At 38.0% G+C, this 18,104-nt stretch overlaps 1 long non-coding RNA gene across 1 annotated transcript in view; it reads left to right on the forward strand.

Moving 5' to 3' along the window:
* LOC128110449 (uncharacterized) overlaps positions 1-13,278 on the forward strand; it is a 40,761-nt gene extending 27,483 nt beyond the window's left edge. The window contains exon 3 of the long non-coding RNA XR_008218204.1: positions 13,199-13,278. This is a non-coding gene — a long non-coding RNA (uncharacterized LOC128110449). The remainder of the gene's footprint in view (positions 1-13,198) is intronic.
* The last annotated feature ends 4,826 nt before the right edge of the window (positions 13,279-18,104 follow it).

Raw genomic sequence — 18,104 nt, forward strand, 5'->3', positions numbered from 1 at the left:
AGGTCTGTAAGTTTTGCAAACTAATGTAAGTCATGAGCCATCTACCACTGATCCAGGTTCTTTACTGACCACAGTCCTGAATTTTTGGTATTAATTAAACAGTGCATCAGATCTTTTTTGTTTTGTTTTGTTTTGTTTTGTTGTTTTTTGTTTTTAGAGACAGGGTTTCTCTGTGTAGTTTTGGTGCCTGTCCTGGATCTCACTATGTAGACCAGGCTGGCCTCGAACTCACAGAGATCTGCCTGGCTCTGCCTCCCGAGTGCTGGGATTAAATGCGTGCACCACCACCGCCTGGTGCATTTGATCTTTCTTAAATAAGCTTAAAGATATCTAAGAACACATGGATTTTGATTGTGTTAAGATGTCCTTGACAGTTCTGGACAGTTGTGATATATCTGCTCTGTTACTCCTTGAGTGCCTTTTGTTCTTATGCAATTTGTTTTTGCAGAATCTGAGTATTTCATTCAGGTAGAGTTAAATATTAGAAATGCTTTCTTTTCTTTTCTTTACTTTCTTTTTCTTTCTTTCTTTCTTTCTTTCTTTCTTTCTTTCTTTCTTTCTTTCTTTCTTTCTTTCTTTTGTTCTTTCTTTCTTTCTTTCTTTTCTTTGATACAGGGTTTCTCTGTGCAGCCTTGGTTCTCCTGGAACTCTCTTTGTAGACCAGCCTGCCCTCAAACTCGGAGATCTGCCTGCCTCTGCCTCCAAAGTGCTGGAATTAAAGGCATGTGCTACAATGGCCTTCATGGAAGCATTTTCTTACTACTAAGATTAACAGCAAGGTATTTGTAACATGGGGTTTCTTATCACTTCACAGACCACTAAATAGTTATACATTATCAAAAGCAAGTAAAAGTGATGCTGATAATATGGAAACACATTAGAACACACAGAAAAAGGCCTGCCCTATTAATATATATAACACACTGTGAAAACTACCTGTGTACTATGCCTCTGCCTGATCAATATAGAATTAAAAGCATGATGTAGCTGATGGGATGGCTCAGTGGTTAAGAGCACATGCTGCTCCTACACAAGACCCGTATTTAGGTCCTAGTTCCCAGGTAGGACAGACAGCTCGCTGTCACCTACAACTCCAGTAGTGCTATTCAAGGGGATCAAAACCTCTGACTACCATAAACACTGACACTTCTGTGAATTTACACACACATGAACATAATTAAAAAATAGAATAAAAGCCAAGTATGATCTGAGTTACAGGCATGCCTGGGTTACGTTCTGAGACCCTTTCACATGCAAAAAAAGGGGTTGCTGGATGTCTGTTTGTTTATTTGTTTTTGTTGTTGTTTTAAATGAAAGGTAAAGAATAAAACACTCTTCAGAAACTCCCAGTAAGTAAAATAGTTTAAAGGCACAGAATATAAATATTTTAATACATATTTTGGACCTGAAAAATTTAATATCTGGTGAAGGAGGCAGATTAGACATTCATGCACAATGCAAGAAGTACACTTAACTATGTCTAGGAGTTTGAATTTATCTTCTCGGAAACAATGAATAAAATGGATTTCTCTATATTAAATGTCATTCTGTGCTCTCATGCAACACTGCTCCAAGTTTCAGCATGCTTGGAGAGAACATGGAGACCAGAGTAAAATATTCCACAGGAGCGCATGGGAAGGAGCAAGGAAGAGCTATGAGGCTCCAAAGGGAATCTGGTTCCAGTGCTAAAGGATGGTAGAGAGAGTGCTGAGCGCCCACACTGGCCTTCCTTAGGCGAACGTGCAATCCCAAACTAAGCCGTCTTCCATGCCAGTTCTTCTTTTTATCCATTTCCATTTGCAATCATAACAACAACATTGTAGGTGAATCACATTTAACCAAGACCTGTAAGTCTTAAAAAGCGTTACAGAATTTACTCTAGAGATGCCCATCTGCTACTTCACTGATCCTTGCTAATGTACCTGCTAGAAGCTCCCAAAGCTAGTCTTCATGGCCATCCTTTGCATTCTGTTCCTGTGATGAGGATTCTTCTCATGTAGATTTAATGCTTTCATGGATGGTCTTTATCCAGTTCGGTCTGTTTTCCACACACCTCATCAGTTTCCTCTTCTCTTGTTTGTACGGTCCTTTTCTCTGTGTGACCTCACCTGCCTCTGACAATGAATTCCATCTAGCTTGTCTCTAAGGAGAAATGAAACAAAATGAATCACGCTTGTTATTGTCTCCGCCAGACCATTTCTGTTCCTCCTAATTGCTTTTTATTTAAAAATTTACACCATGTCTGTTATGCTCATTTACTCCTTCCTATTTATTACTCAGGTTTTGGTCTTTGATCCTGAACAAGCAGTGAATTGTCTCAAAAACTCTTTTTAGCCAACAGCTGAAATCCTTGGGTGTTTCCTTCTACAGTCCCACTACCTGGAGCTTCTGCCAGAGTCTCCTTTAAACTTTCCCTTCTCTCACCTCTCAGTTCCTTGATATCTGGGCATTTTCTAAATCTGCTATCTCCGTTTCTATTTCTTCCGTAACATTTCTTTGTCTGCTTCAATATCATGAGTATCTTCCATGTATTGCTCCTTGAGGACATTGTCTTCATGCTACTCTTTAGACACCCATTGAATGTGTAGATAGAAATCAGAGCCTCTTCCTTACTCAGAACTGTGTTTCTAGTGATTGCTTAGAGACCCTAACCTATTTCTAGGCCAGTGACTCAATCAAACCAACTCGGAACTAACGTTCCCAGGCAAAACCCATTGATGCGTCTTTACTTGTGTTAAGAACATTGGCTTTCTGCTTATCAGCAATGTTAAAAAGAGCAAGGGCAATACAAACAAGCAGAAAATGTTCTTTGTTGTGTAAACTCAAGGCTCTGGAAAGGGCACTCACTTCCATTTTTCCTTGCTCAGTCTTCTGGGAAGCTTATGTAAGAAGTATTTTTCTATGGAATATGATGTCCGTGAGATCTTTAGAGACAGGGCAGTAGGAGTGAAGGGAGGAGGAACCCAGAACTAGAGAAGGGTTGGTAGAATGAGAAGGAGAAGGAGAGGGAGAAGGAGAGGGAGAAGGAGAGGATTGGAACCACAAAAGGAGATGAAAGAGAGGGCAGAGGAAAAGCTGCAGAGAACACAGTAACAGAAAACATTATTTGCCTCTTGTATACCCAGATTCATTAAGCTAAAGTATGTCTTATAGAAAACAGGGAACATTCCTCGTGGTATGTACATGGTGTGGTAGTCAGTTGTCAACCCGACTCAACCTAGAGTCACCTGGAAAGCCGGTCTCATTGAGGAATTTTCTAGAGCCGGTTGGACACTGAGCATGTCTATGAGAGATTATTGTCATTCTGTTCATTAATGTGCAGAGACTCACCCTGTGTCAGTGACAGTCTTCTCCAGGCAGAGTGTCCTGCACTGTTTACTAATGGAAAAGGAAGGTGAGTACAACCATTCACGCATTCATTGCTGTCTGTTTCTGATTGTGAGAGTGATGTGATCAACTCTCCACCTCCAGACTCCATGGCCTCCCTTCAATGATAGGTGGTACCCAAGAATTGTGAGCCAAATCCCTTCACTTCTAAGTTGCTGTTTTCAGAGTATATTGTCATAGTAATAGGAAATGGAACTAGTACACATGATTTATTCATGAATTTCCTTGTTTTCCATCTCTTTATGGAATTATTGCTGTTGTTTGGGTTTGGTATAACCTGTTAGTAGATATCCAGTGGAAAGATTCAGTAAAAGTTTTCTGTAAAAATTTTATGTGATGAGTTCATTAAAATATTTTCACTTGCTGGGCAGTGGTAGCACCCGCCCTTAATCCTAGCACTCGGGAGGCAGAGGCAGGTGGATCTCTGTGAGTTCAAGGCCAGCCTGGGCTACAGAGAGTTCCAGGAAAGGCTCCAAAACTACACAGAGAAACCCTGTCTCAAAAAAATTTTTTTTTCACTTAATTCACACCCTGAAACCTGAGCTCTGTTCCTGAGGCTCATTGAGACTCTTTATTTGTTCAGACTTCTAGTTTGCTGTGCCGCTGTTGCTATAAAACACATTGTGATTTTTCTTCTCTATAAATAGCTTGCTGGGACATCAATATTATGTATTTTCACAATAAACATTGTCTTCTTTGCTACTAAGTCCCTTTAAAAACAACCAGAGTTCTCTGGTTGATAATCTTCCAAAGTCACTTTAAACTGGGATGCCATTTTCAGACTCATTAGAGCAAACGAAGACATGTAACAGGAACCTGCCACTCATCATCAGCTGGTACTCTGAGGAAAAAGCAGGCCCTTGAATGTTTTCCTGCCCAATAACACTCAAATTGGATCTAAGGCTTATCTCTGTGTCCCTAATGTGCTTTTAGAACCACAAGCGTCCAGATGTAACATCAAAGTGTAGGTAAAATTATAACTGAAAAGAAATTTAGTTACATGGGCTTCTTCATGTTTATTTCAGTCACTGGTACAAATATATTGAATCTAAGAAGCAGCTGCAAAAATGTCAAATACAGATCAATATACCACATGGAGCTTTGAGACACATTAAGGAATTGATTGCAAAGGGCATTCTTTATTGTAATCACTTGGCTTTAACTGTCTTTCATCTGTTTTAAGTAGTGTTAATTCTGAAGCATATCTCTCACTGCATAATAATTTTGATGGTAAAATTAATGCATTTTAACTAATTATATCACTTCCCATTTTCTTCCCTCCAGGCCCTCCAACATTCCCTCCCTCCAATCCCACCCATGTCTCCCTCCCCCCTCAGTGTAGTAGCCATTTTTTCTTTAGTTACTGTTTTATAAGTGTGTATGTGTATGTATATATACATGTATATGTATGCATATATGTATGTGTGTGTGCACAAATTTATAAATACAAACTGCTAAGTCCATTTTTGGTGGTAGTGTATGTATGATTTCAAGGCTGACCACTTATTTTGGATAATCAATTGGAAGGTTCATCCCCAAAAGAGGCTAATTCTTCCTCTTTCAAGAGGCAGGGGCGCGGGGAGCACTATTCGTATCGTCATTGTTTGGGTTTTGTTTATGTAGCCATTTTTAGCAGACACAGTCTACCAGCAGACTTCCTGGTATTCTGGCTCTTACAGTCTTTCCATCCTACTCTCTTACAGAGTTCCCTGAGCCACAGATGCAGGAGGTGCTGCAGATGTGTCCACTGGGGCTGGGCTCCTCATAGCCTGATGATCTCTCCATTGTGTTGAGCTGTGGTTTCCAGGGATGTTTTCCAATTGCTGTTAGGAGAAGCTTCTTTGATGCATAGTGATGGCTTCACTTATCTATGGGCATGAGGATGAGACTTAGATTGTAGTTAGGGATTGCACTTGTCTATCAAAATAAGGGTAGTAGATTTGCTTCTAAGTCCATGACTTCACTAGTCCCAGTAAGCTGGCTAAGTTTCCGGTACCAGTCATGATTTCCATCCTGTCGAGTGGGCCTAAAGTCCAATCAGCTGTTCATTGTCATCATGTGAACGCACCTTATTGTCCCTTTACAGATATCCTGCCCTGCTGGTCACTGTTGCCATTCACAGGGGTCACAGCTGGATAAGACTGCTAATTGCTTCTCTCCCTTAGAAGCATGCATAGTAATTTTTCATACTATGTAAGCTAGACCACAGAAACAAGGCTTTCAGGTTGGATCCAGCAGGAATCACATGATTCACACTTGTATCCTAAGTGTGTAGTGTCTTCAGCAATAGGAGTGCACCTTTAACCTTTTGGGAGGCAGCCAAGAGCAGCATCAATGGTCTATATCGTTTTGCGAGTTACTTAAAGTATCCTGACCAATCACTCAAAAGGCTTCTTGTGCCTGGTACTGGGGTTTTTGTTAATGTATGGTCTTTATGGTGAGCATTGTCAGCCCACTTGGCATGACTTTATTTCATACCAATCTATAGATATATTAACACAGTTTGGTGTATTAAACCATACATGTATATGTATTGCGAATAGTTTAGGTAAAAATACATAGGATTCCTTGAGGTTTCTTCTGACAGCCTTGGTGTTATTTTCTCTTCCTCCCTCCTTTCCTTCTGTATCGCTCTCCCTTCCTTTCCCTAAGTGGGTCTCTGCTCCTTTCCCTGTTTTCTTTTCCCTGTTGTATATTGCCTGTATCCTGCTATTTTCCTCTCCATGCTATGGATCCTTTATACTTTCCTGCCTTCTACAGCTACTCCATGTTTTATACTCACATCTGAAGACTTAGAACTAGGAACCTCAGATTAGAGACAACATTCGGTATTTGTCTTCTGGGTCTTGGGTAACTCACTCAGAATGATCTTCTCTGGGTCCGTCTATTTACCTTCAAATGTCATCTCACTTTTCTTTATAGCTACATAGTATTCCATTGTGTCTATGCAGCATTTTTCATTGTCCTTTCACTTGTTGAAGGGCATTTGGGTTCATTCTACTTCCTATTTCTGAATAAGATACAATGAACATTGCCAAGCAAGCATCTGTGGGGTAGGATGCCGGATCCTTTGGGCATATGCCAAAGAGTGGCATAGTTGAGTCATATGGTAGATTTCTTTCTAGTTTTTTGAAGATTCTCCATACTGATCCCCAGAGTGGTTGACCAGTTTGCATTCCAACAAAAAGTGAACAAGGCTTTTCCTTTCCCCCAAATCTGGCCAGCACTTGCTGTCAGTTGTTTAGGTTAACTTATCAGTTCTGGATGCAGTTTGACCCATATCTCTCACTCTGCACCTAAAATTAACTCCAAATAACTCGATTTGGAACCAGAAATGCTAAAACTATCAGAACAAAACATAGGCAGCACTATATAAAATATACAGGTAGGAAAGGACTTTCTGAACAGGACTTCGTTTGCCTAGGAATTAAGGCCAACAATTGACTTCATAAAACTAAAAAGCTTATGTAAAGCAAAGGAAACAGCAATGGAGGGAAGAAGAAACCCACAGAATGAAACAGACTCTTTGCCAGCTCTACATCTGACAGAGGATTAATACCAATAATTTGTTAATGAATTAATATCAAAGAACTTAAAGAACAGTCAAAGAAGCAAATGGTTCAATTAAAAACTGGGCCAGGAGCCTAAATAGAGAGTTTTCTGAAGAAGAAATAAAAATGGCCAAGAAATAACGTGCTCAAAACATGTTCATGATGCCCAGCAATTAGGGAGAAAACTTTGTGCATTAGAAAGCATGCTATCGACACTTACACAAAATCAAAGCTTTATAGAATACTGACAATAAGATCACTTAATTTTGAAAATCTGTATTTAGTGGTTTCCTACAATTTATAGCTTCTGTAACTTGATGTCCTCTACCAGCACATGCATAATCTTTTAAGGCTTAGGTCCAAAATGAAGATTGAGAGTAAATGAATAAAACTGATTTTTAATTCAATGAGCTCATGATTGGCGGCAGCGTGCTCAGCACTTCTACACCCAGAGACTTAACAACCCTGCAATTCATCTGAGTCTTGCTTGGTCTTATGTCATAATTTTAGTTTTATATTATAAATGCTTATTTATAATATCAACATCCAAATGGATAAAGTTTATCTTTAAGGTGACTTCTCTCTGGTCAGCTAAATTTATGAAACAGCTCATTTTAGATATTAGTGGTATCAAGAGAGAATATTATTTTCTCGGTGATCAAAAAGAAATTGAGATTATTCGTGGCATTATTCATGAAGCATTGAGTCCACCTTATCAAACCTGGAACTGATAGGTAATTCAATGTGTCCTTTCTCCTGGGGCCTCTAACCATCTGCAGATAGCAAAACCAATGGATGCATATTTAATTCCATAGATTTTCGCTATGCTGTGGAAAAACATGACAGCTGGCAGGACGTCCCTTTTCTGCAGAATCAGGATAGATGCTAGAGAGAAACTGCTGGGATATCACGTAGGTGCACACGCAGCCTTCTGATGTCTTGGCTTACATGTCATTATGATCATAAAGAAGTAAAGAAAAAGAAATAACTTGTGATTTTCCAACATCAACTGGACAGGGGCACTTCTGGAACTTTTGAGAGTTAGATACTTGTAACCATTTAAATATTAATCATCATGGAAGAGCTACAAGACAGAAAGTACAGAAACTTAGAAATGTATATTCTGACAAAGCTAATCTCTGTTTTCTGATTAAAGGTATTAAATTAATTCATATATTCATAAGACCTGTATTGCTTTTCTATCTTTGCATATTTCCATTTAGGCAATTCTATCAATCAATGACCATTTAACATTTGGGATGTGCAGACAATAATGAGGTATCATTTCTAAACTGGGGGAGCTTGTGGGTGATACAATTAGCACAACAATAGTTATGTGGAGAAAGAGGCAGACTGTTGTGATCTTGAGAGAGATACAAATGCAAATGGGAAATGCACTCCAACCACTCTTCACATAAAGGTACTGTGGGCTATATTCTAAGACACACAAAAACACAAGCATTTAGCATAATGAAAAAAGTCTTTTTGAATCAAATTAGAAAGGGAAACTAAGGACTGATAGATGGAATGTACCAATGATAAAGGAGAAACAGGATTGTACTCCAGGGCTGTAAAATATCTTGCTGTGATGACCAAAATGGAAAATTTTAATGTGTTCTGGTGACAGAGGCAAATCTAATAGAAGACAATTGGTGATGCTTGAGCAGCAGATGAACCTAGAAGCAAAGCTTTATCTTAAGTGGAGGAAGCTGTTGTAGATAGTGTGCCCCTGTGCTAGAATCATCAGTTTTATAATATGCTCTTTTATACTGGGGATAGACATCTGCAAACTCATTCTATTGAGTGTCTTACCATTTAGGGGTTAATGACTTGAGACTGTTAGGTCAGAAGAGCAGATAAGGGCCTCTCTCCTGTCTCGAGCTGCAGCATGCTTCTAGCAAGAGCATACAGTAGTAGCTTGTTAGCAGCTGTTTCTTCTAGATCTAGAACAAAGACATAGCACTTCCAAGGTGGCACAAGAATAAAGAATACAGTTCTGATGACTTTGCTCCCACTGACTCCATTCCACACCTCCAGCAGACATCACCCTTGATCCTACACCAACTATGTGGTCAACACAGAGTTCAGCTGAAGTTCTATGTTCTGGTGATACTCCTAGCTCTGCAGTCTTGGATCCTGTAGGAGGTTTTTGTGGTTCTCATGTTTTGTTTTGGTTTTGGTTTGCCTTTCTAATATGAGTTGTTTTTATGTTAAATGACCTGTATTGAGAATTTCTGGATTAATTTCTTTTTATTAACTGTACCTTTTCTGATAAGGAACACATTGAAAGATTTGGCCCATAAGACTGGCATAAAACACAGGGCTTTACTAAGTATAATACTGTGGTTTTTTTGTAGGACTAATGTATGATAATCTGGAAGAATATTATTCTCTTTGAAGGTCTACTGGTGATTCGTGTAAAAATATGATAGGACTTGGTTTTAAAAATAGACAGGCCATAGGTAACATTTAAAGAACAGCTCAGCAATTTGTTGTATACAAATCCAGCTAACAGTGAGCTGGAACACTCCCAAAATTAATTCAGCCTGTGTTAATCAGTGTCTGGAAACGTTTGACTGTGAGTGAACAGGGAAATAATATGAAGAAAGGGACTACAGCTTAATAGTAGAGACCTTGCTTAACATGCACAAGGACTTGGATTCAATTCACATCACTATAAGATAATAAATAGTAAATATTTGGGATCAAATAATTGTTTTCAGTTTGACAAAGAAAATACCATTCATCTGCTCATTATTATGAAATGCTAATGGCTTAAGTAATCAGAATTTTTTATTAACTTGAATATTAGGAATAATTGTAGGTATTTAGATAATATTCTATTGTTGTTACGTTTTGTTTCTAATTTTATTTTTTTTTTAGATAAGGTCTCATGTGTCCCACTGGTCTCAACATGCTATGCAGCTGAATTGATCTTGAGCTACTGATCCTCCTACTTCATCTTGAGACTCTTTATTTCAAGATTTTATATTTGCCCAAGTCACCTATGCATTACCAATAATAGCTGCTTACAATATCTTCATTGAGGGAATTAATCTATATATTATATTGCCTACATTTTTATTAACAATTGTATGAAAAAGGATGATTTAAAATAGATATTTGTTCCCAAGTTGAAAGTACTTCTGCAGGAAAATCTTACTCATTGTTCAAATTCCAGTCTCTTCTATTAACTGGCCTTGTGGTGACATCTAGAGCAAGCACTCTGGGGTTATATTTATAGGAACAATCTTGCTTTCTCACAGACTGACTCAGAACTGGCCAGAAGATGCCTCTAAAAATCTAGTACACAGTCTAGTTCTTGTACATTGACTATGTACAGGAATCTCAAGCTCAAAGATTTTATAATGAATTTTTGAAATAAATATTTAGAAAAAGGTAAAATATAAAATGTGAATCAGCTACTGTTAGTTTATATATTTTGAAAAACCTTGAATTCTTTCTGCTTTTTCTCTATGAAAGAATGCAGCTTGAGGAGAAAGAGGGATAATTATGGCAAGGCATGTTATTTTTCTTCATACAAAGCTGGAGGGCAGCATATCCTTGTTAAAGAAGATAAAATATCATTTCAAGGTAGTGTTTGAGGACTTCTTAACCATGACATTTAAGTTTCATACTGCAATATTTGTGTAGGAGTTTGCAGTAATTTCTTATGGTTTAAAGTATTGTCATCTAGAGAACTGAAGGAAAACAAGCTAGCTGGCCTTCTTCCTGCTCAGATTAGATACACGTTAAAGATATGCAAGGGTAGAGTGGACTGGGTATTCTAACACGCCTACTTAGAGAAAGCAAACACAGTGTTTGATAAATGTTTCAACTTTGAAATACTAAACTGGAAATAAGATTAGCATTTAGTGGTCCAAAGAAGAGAAGAAAAGCAGGAGCTGAGTGAGCAGAGCCCTGTGCTGTTTTCTCTGTCCTGAGGGCATTTGTCAAAACAGGTGGACATGATGCTTCTAACCAGGAGAAAGGAAGATAGACACTGTGCTGACTGCACCTCTTTGCATGCAACCAGAACCCACGAGGTCTGAATCGTCAATGAAAGGTAGAAGGAGAAATATCTACCACCCAGTTTTCCAATCACAGAAACTTGAAGAAAAATTTCCTGTCTTGAAGCATGGTACGTGCTGTAGACGGAGAAGAAAGACACACTGCGGTGAATGTGTAATGGTCAGCAGGCCCTGCATGTCTGCAGGCAACATTCCCATTCATTGGGAGGTGGAAAACAGAAAACCCAAAACTGATCAATTTGCTTTGAAAAAAAATCAAGTAAAAAAAACAAAACAAAACAAATAAAAACCCAGAAATATGGAACTTCAGGCACTATGACAACAATACAGTACTGTAGTCACAGATTGTCCCACTCACAACTTTAAAAAACAAACAATAATAGCAACACCCTCACTCCTCCCCCCCATAAAACCTGGACATAATGAGAGGACAAGGAAAGAGAGAGAGAGAGAGAGAGAGAGAGAGAGAGAGAGAGAGAGAGAGAGAGAGAGAGAGATGAGAAATTCTGGAATACCTGAAAAATGGATGAGAAGAAGACAAGCTGTCTACCCACAAACATTCCAACATACCATCAAACACTACACATTTTATCACGAAAATAATAACTACGTGAGAAAAGAAAGTCATTAAATGCCTATATCAAAACAACCAAATTTTCTAGATGTTCTAGCTTGGATTAAAGGGTCCCTTCAAAGGCTCATGTGTCAAAGGCTTAGTCCTGTAGAGTGGTAGTATTGAGAGATGACAAGGCCACAGGCGTCCTTATCAATGGATGCATTCATTCACAGTGAATGGGCATGCAGAAGTAGGGCTGGTTTGGAGACAGGCCATGGAGGCTTGCCTTTGTGTGTGTGTGTGTGTGTGTGTGTGTGTGTGTGTGTGTGTGTGTGTGTGTGTGTGTGTGCATCTATTGCTCCCTCTCCCTACATTGTGGCTGCAGGAGATCAGAATGATGGCTTTTTGCCATGGTGCTGTTTTACTACATGCTAAAAACAATGAACCAGGTATCTATGGACAAGAGATCTTTTTCCTCTTAAACTGTTCACTTCTGATATTTAGTCACAGTTGAATGACACAGATATGGTAATTATCAGATGACATGCCTGCTCTATCAGCTCTTGATAGGTAAAAACAGAAAGAAACGAAAGTCCCAGGCAAGCCAGTCTTGCTTATATAATGAACTTGAAACTAGCCTGCCCTGTGTCATACCATGCTTCAAAATACAAAAATACAAATAACATTGTATGACTGAGCAGGTTGTACTTACATATTTAGGAATATGTACATATAACAATTAAAGAATAAGAGTTCGTGATGTGAGAGGGATCGAGAGAGGAGTGTATACGGGAGAGAATAGAGAGAAGAAAGGGAAAGGGCAACAATGATGCTATATTTTAATTTAAAAACTAAAACTGAAAATACTTTAAAACACAAAAATAAAATAAAAATGATGAAGTCACTTGAAACCAGTGGGAGGAAAATGTATGAAATATAATGCAGGAATCACTTGAGTTTGAACTCAGCAAGCTAGTATCTAAGGATCTTCTTCAACTTGATACAGAATATACACAAAAGCTTACAGCTCATGTATAGTGCTGAAATACTAAAGGTCCAGGATGAGAAAAATCTTTTCTCTTTACTCCTATTCAACATGATATTGGAACTTCTAGACACTTCAATGCAGTAGGGAAAAGAAATAAAATGCATGCAAAATAAAACTATCCCATTATGCAGAATATATGAGTGGCTACAAGAAAAAATCATGAAATCTAAAACATAAACAAATAAACAGAATTCTAAAGCAATGCATAAATTTTTTCAAGGTTGAATGAACTGAGATTAAAGCACAAATAACATGCTTCTGTAAGTACTAATAATGAACATGAGTTAAAATTAAAAGCAGCATCATTTGTAATTGTTTTAACAGAAAAGTAGTTATAAAAATATTTTGTAATTACTTCTCCAATTAGCTTTTTTCCTCCAAATTCTATTCCGTATACTCAACTCTACACATACTTTTGTCTCCACTAAGCATTAGAGGGCACACATCACTTAAGAAAGACGCTTTAGTCCCCATCTCCACGTGAGCATGTCTTCTGAAGTAATGTGGCTTCATGCAAGTGAATGGAGCGGTCCTATGAAGGATCACTATGAGGTCCCTACATTTTGTTTTCCTGTTTGTAAATATCTCCCTGTATTTTTAAAAATTACATTGTGTCTGTGTACAGGTGCAGTCGTTCCCAGTGCATACAAGGAGGTCAGAGCACAGCATGCAGGAACCGCTATCTGGGTTCTGGGGATGGAATTCAGATTGTCAGGTATGGCCCCCTTGCTCTTGAGTCATCCCCAGACAGTTTTTGAAAATTCTTGCTGTATTTTAAGTAATGAATGGCTTTTTGTCATGTGAGTTAAACATATTGAGGGGTGAAGGAACCAAGATTAAAATCAGACATAGTGTGCTGCTGTGAAATGACCTTTAAAAATGAAAATTTAAATATGGGAGTTTATTTCCGTTATACTCACAATATTTACAATGTTTCAATTTTTTAAAATATGGTTGACACAGTGGTCTGTGATTTAGTTTTTGGCTTCAGTCCCTGGATTCCCCAATACAGTAGTTTAATATTTTCCGAACCATTACACTAAATATGCTATGTAGAGGCCAGACAGTTTTATTGTAAAGGTTCTACTCAGAGATGTAGTAGCATCTGAACTCAACCCACTTATACAAATGTCACTGCTTGTCCACTGGCTGTGACAACAAAGGCATATTTAGGCTTTGTAAATACCCTCTGGGTCATAAAATAATCCTTTGTGATTCAAAAACACTGTGTTATTTATTCATAAATTTCTCATTTAGACCATGTTATCTTCTATTTCTAATCTAAGTTTGAAATAGACATCATGCTTCTTTATTATCCAGCCACCTTAAAAATAGTGTGATCTTACAGAAAAAAATGAGCAAATACCATGGAAGTTACCCATGCTCTCACTTCGCATCCTTTTGGCACACATATATTAGGGTCATGCATGTTATATATTCAATAGATCCATATTTGTTGATACAGTCATTGTTATAGAAATCCTCCTGCCTCAGTGCCAGTGAGCTTGAATTACAAGTGTGAGCCGGCACTCTCAGTTTCTATGTGTCTTATTTCTGTATCTTCTTTTATACAGTGCCTATTTGGGTCGTTTTTCAGTTGGGTTATTTTCTTCTGATGAATTATAAGAGTTCTTTGTGACTTTTAAATTCAAGTGCTTTATTGTATCTTTAAAATACTTATTTTAATATTTTTATTTATGTATGTGTGCATCATCTGGGTGTATGAATGGGTACATTGCAATGGATGTTTATAGAGACCAGATGAGGGCATCAATTGCCTTGGAGTGGGAGTCACAGGCACTCTTAAGTCGCCTGGTGAAGGTTCTGGAAACCAAACTCCAGTCCGCTGGAAGAACAGCGAGCATTCTAACTACTGAGCCATCTCACTAAGTCCCGAGTTGTATATATTTATCTCTAACATCTTTTCATTTTCCTAAGAATGACTTTCAAAGAAGAATTTTAAAATCAGACTATGTTTTCTTTCTTGGGTAATGCTGTGAGCAATATATATCAAAGTTCACAGCCAAATATAAGTCACCTTGATTTTTAACTTATTTTACCTTTTACATATTTTATAATTTTGTGTTCTTTGTCTATGTATTCTATTTATTTTGAATTAAGTTTTGTGAAAGGTACAAAGAGTGTCTAGATTTATTCATAGATGCATGTATCCATGCTTGCTTTGGCCACATTGTTGGAAATTATATTTTACCACTCGATTGCCTTACATCTTTCTCAAGGAGATACTGACTATATTTCAGTGAGAGCATTTCTGGATGCCTTATTTGATTTGATTTGACTTGTTTGTTTGTTTGTTTTCTTTTTACTGTCCTTTGCCATGCTATCTGGATACTCTTACTGTATAATGTCTTAAAGTCACCCAATGCCAACTTCCAATTATGTGCACCTTTACTATTGCTCAATAGTCTGCATCTATTATTGTCATTTTCATAAATACTTAAGAATCATCTCATCAGCATCCATAGAATAACTTGCCAGAGTTTTCTTCATGTTGACCTCAGCTCTAGGAATTAAATTGGGAAGAACTGACTGTTATAAAAATATTGTCTTCCTATCCTCAATTGTATTTCCATTTATAGAGATCTCTGATTTCATTTATTAGAGATTTATAGTTTTCATACATATCCTATACATAGTTTTTTAGTGACTTAGCTAAGAATTTGATTTAGTCATTCAAATGATGATGTTTTATAAAATTCATATTCTAATTTTTCCACTGATGGTTAAATACAAAGAATTGTTTGTTTTATATTTACATATAATTAATGTACATAGATAATTTATGTATTGAATATAATTCATGTAGCATTCATTTTACATTTGTATATATTATATATGTATATGTGTGTAGAAAGGTCTGTGTCCTGTAACTTGGCCTTGTTTAGTGCACCTGCTTGTCTGTGCCAGGAGGATTCATTTTGTCAGTTCTTTGAGATTTCTATCTAGACAATCATGTAACTGCAAATAAAAATTTAAATTTATATGCCAATTGTTTTGTCTCAGAGCTTCAATACAGTCTTGAACAGCGGTGACAAGAGGAAATGTCTATCTGCTCACTCCTAACTGTGATGGGGTGACGCCAGCTGTAGCGGTAGCAAGTTAAAGGTATTCTCTACTCACAGTTGCACAAGTGTTTTTAATTTTATTGTTACTCTAATTTCCAAATTCCTTTTACTGGTTAATTCAGATTTACATTGCTCTACTTTATCTAGCCTCTTAAGATTGAAGTTTAGATGGCAAATTTTAGATCAATCTTGTGGTGATATTGTGTTCTCCAAAATATTGTGCACCCTAATAAACTTATCTGGGGTCAGAGAACAGAACAGCCACTCAATACAGAGGCCAGAAAATGGTGGCACTCATGCCTTTAATCCTAGCATTTTAGAGGCAGAAATCCGTCGGGATCTCTGTGAGTTCAAAGCCACACTGGAAACAGCCAGGCATAGTGACTCATGCCTTTAATCCCAGGAAGTGATGGCAGAAAGGTATATAAGGCGTGAGGACCAGGAACTAGAGACTTTTTAAGCTTTTAGTCTTTTGAGCAGCAGTTCAGCTGAGACCCATTTGGATGAGGACTCAGAGGCTTCCAGTCTGAGGAAACAGGATCAGCTGAGGAATTGGCAGGTGAGGTGGCTGTGGCTTGTTCTGCTTCTCTGATCTTTTAGCATTCACCCCAATACCTGGCTTCAGGTTTGTTTTTATTAATAAGAACTTTTAAGATTTGTGCTACACAATCTACTACTACAATGTATTGTTTCTATGCCACCAACACCACCTGTTAGCCTTCCTTTTGCTGTATCTCACAGATTTTGATCCAAGTTGTATCTGTAATTTCCTTTCATTTAAAATCTCTCAGAAGTTCTCTGAAGACAGTTTTTCTTGTGTTATTTAAAAGCATGTGAGTTCAGTTGCAAAGGGAATTTCTCCATCAAATCCCTCCCCTCAGCACTCAGAGAATCCTGTGGAAAAGGAAAGCAGAAAAATGTAAGCACCAGAAGGGATGGAGGACACCAGGAGATCAAGGCCATCTGGATCAACTAAGCAAGGTTCATATGATCTCACAGAGACTGAAGCAGCAAGCACAGGGTCGACACAGTTTGGCACCATGTCCTCTGTGTGTACGTTATAATTTGATGTATCATGAATCCTAATTGATCTTAATAATAGGAGTCCAGAGTCAGATACTGGGGTAAATGCTGAAAGATCAGAGAAGTAAAAGAGTCAGCCACTAGAGAGATTTTCTACCTCTACTGAATTCTCAGATGGAAAGGGCCAAGCTCCTGTTCCACCCTGCCTTATTACTTTCTCTCTCTGCCCAGTCATATCACTTCCTGTTTCCTCCTTCCAAGTACTAGGATCAAAGGCATGAGATCCCAAGTGCTGGGAATAAAGGTGTGGGCCGCCACTGCCTGGCCCCTAGTGGCTAGCTCCACACACTGATCTCCAGATAAGCTTTATTTGTTACAGTACAAACAAAATATCATCACGCTTTCAGTTTAGTGTTTTTATGGAACTCTTGAGTAGTATGTGAATGAGTGGGTCTCCTATTCTTGTGCCTGCTCTTGAGGTCCTTTCCCTTCTTTGGGGATGCCGTGTCTAGTCTCAATGTGATGGTTTTTGCTTTGTCTTCTTATATTTTATTTTGTCATTTTTTGTTTTCTTTTAGAAAACTGTTCTTTTTTAATGAGAGACAGAAAGGGAGTAAATCTGAAGGAGAAGAGACTTATGTAGCTGGAGTTTTCCTGCCTGGCCCACAGTCAGGACAAATCTCTCTCACCTACCAGTCCCACAGCCACTCAGACCCGACCAAGTAAACACAGAGACTTATATTGGTTACAAACTGTATGGCCGTGGCAGGCTTCTTGCTAACTGTTCTTACATCTTAAATTAATCCATTTCTATAAATCTTGCCACATGGCTTGTGGCTTACCAGCATCTTCATATGCTGTTTCTCATCATGGCGGCTGGCAGTGTCTCTCTGACTCAGCCTTCCACTTCCCAGCTTTATTCTCCTCCTTGTCCCGCCTGCACTTCCTGCCTAGCCAATGGCCAATCAGTGTTTTATTTATTGACTAATCAGCAAAACATTTGCCATACAGAACATCCCACAGCAGACGTAGGGAAAAATTGAGAGGAATAGAGGGATGGGAACTGTAATCAGGATATATTGTGTGGTTTAGAATTTATTTTCAATAAAAGAAAAAATCTGAAAAAGAACAACCAAAAAAAGAAAACAAAAAAAGAGTGTGAGATAATTTCCTAGTATTTTGAGATATTTTCACAATTTATTTCCGTTCTGTTGCTGCTGTTGTTTTTTGTTGTTGTTTTTCACTGTAGTTTGAGAGCAAGTATTAAATAATATTTATCATTTTATTGTTGTTTAATTGCTCAGGATTGTCTTGGTTAATTTCACAGGCGATCATGAGAAGAACGCGTATTTTGTGATTTTGGACAAGTCTGTTAGAGATGTCAGTTAGGTTTAGCTGATTGGTGGTAAGAATCAGTTCAGT

Source organism: Peromyscus californicus, unplaced genomic scaffold (genome assembly GCF_007827085.1).
Source record: "Peromyscus californicus insignis strain IS unplaced genomic scaffold, ASM782708v3 Scaffold_15__1_contigs__length_86483966, whole genome shotgun sequence".
In the NCBI taxonomy this organism is placed as follows: Eukaryota; Metazoa; Chordata; class Mammalia; order Rodentia; family Cricetidae; genus Peromyscus; species Peromyscus californicus.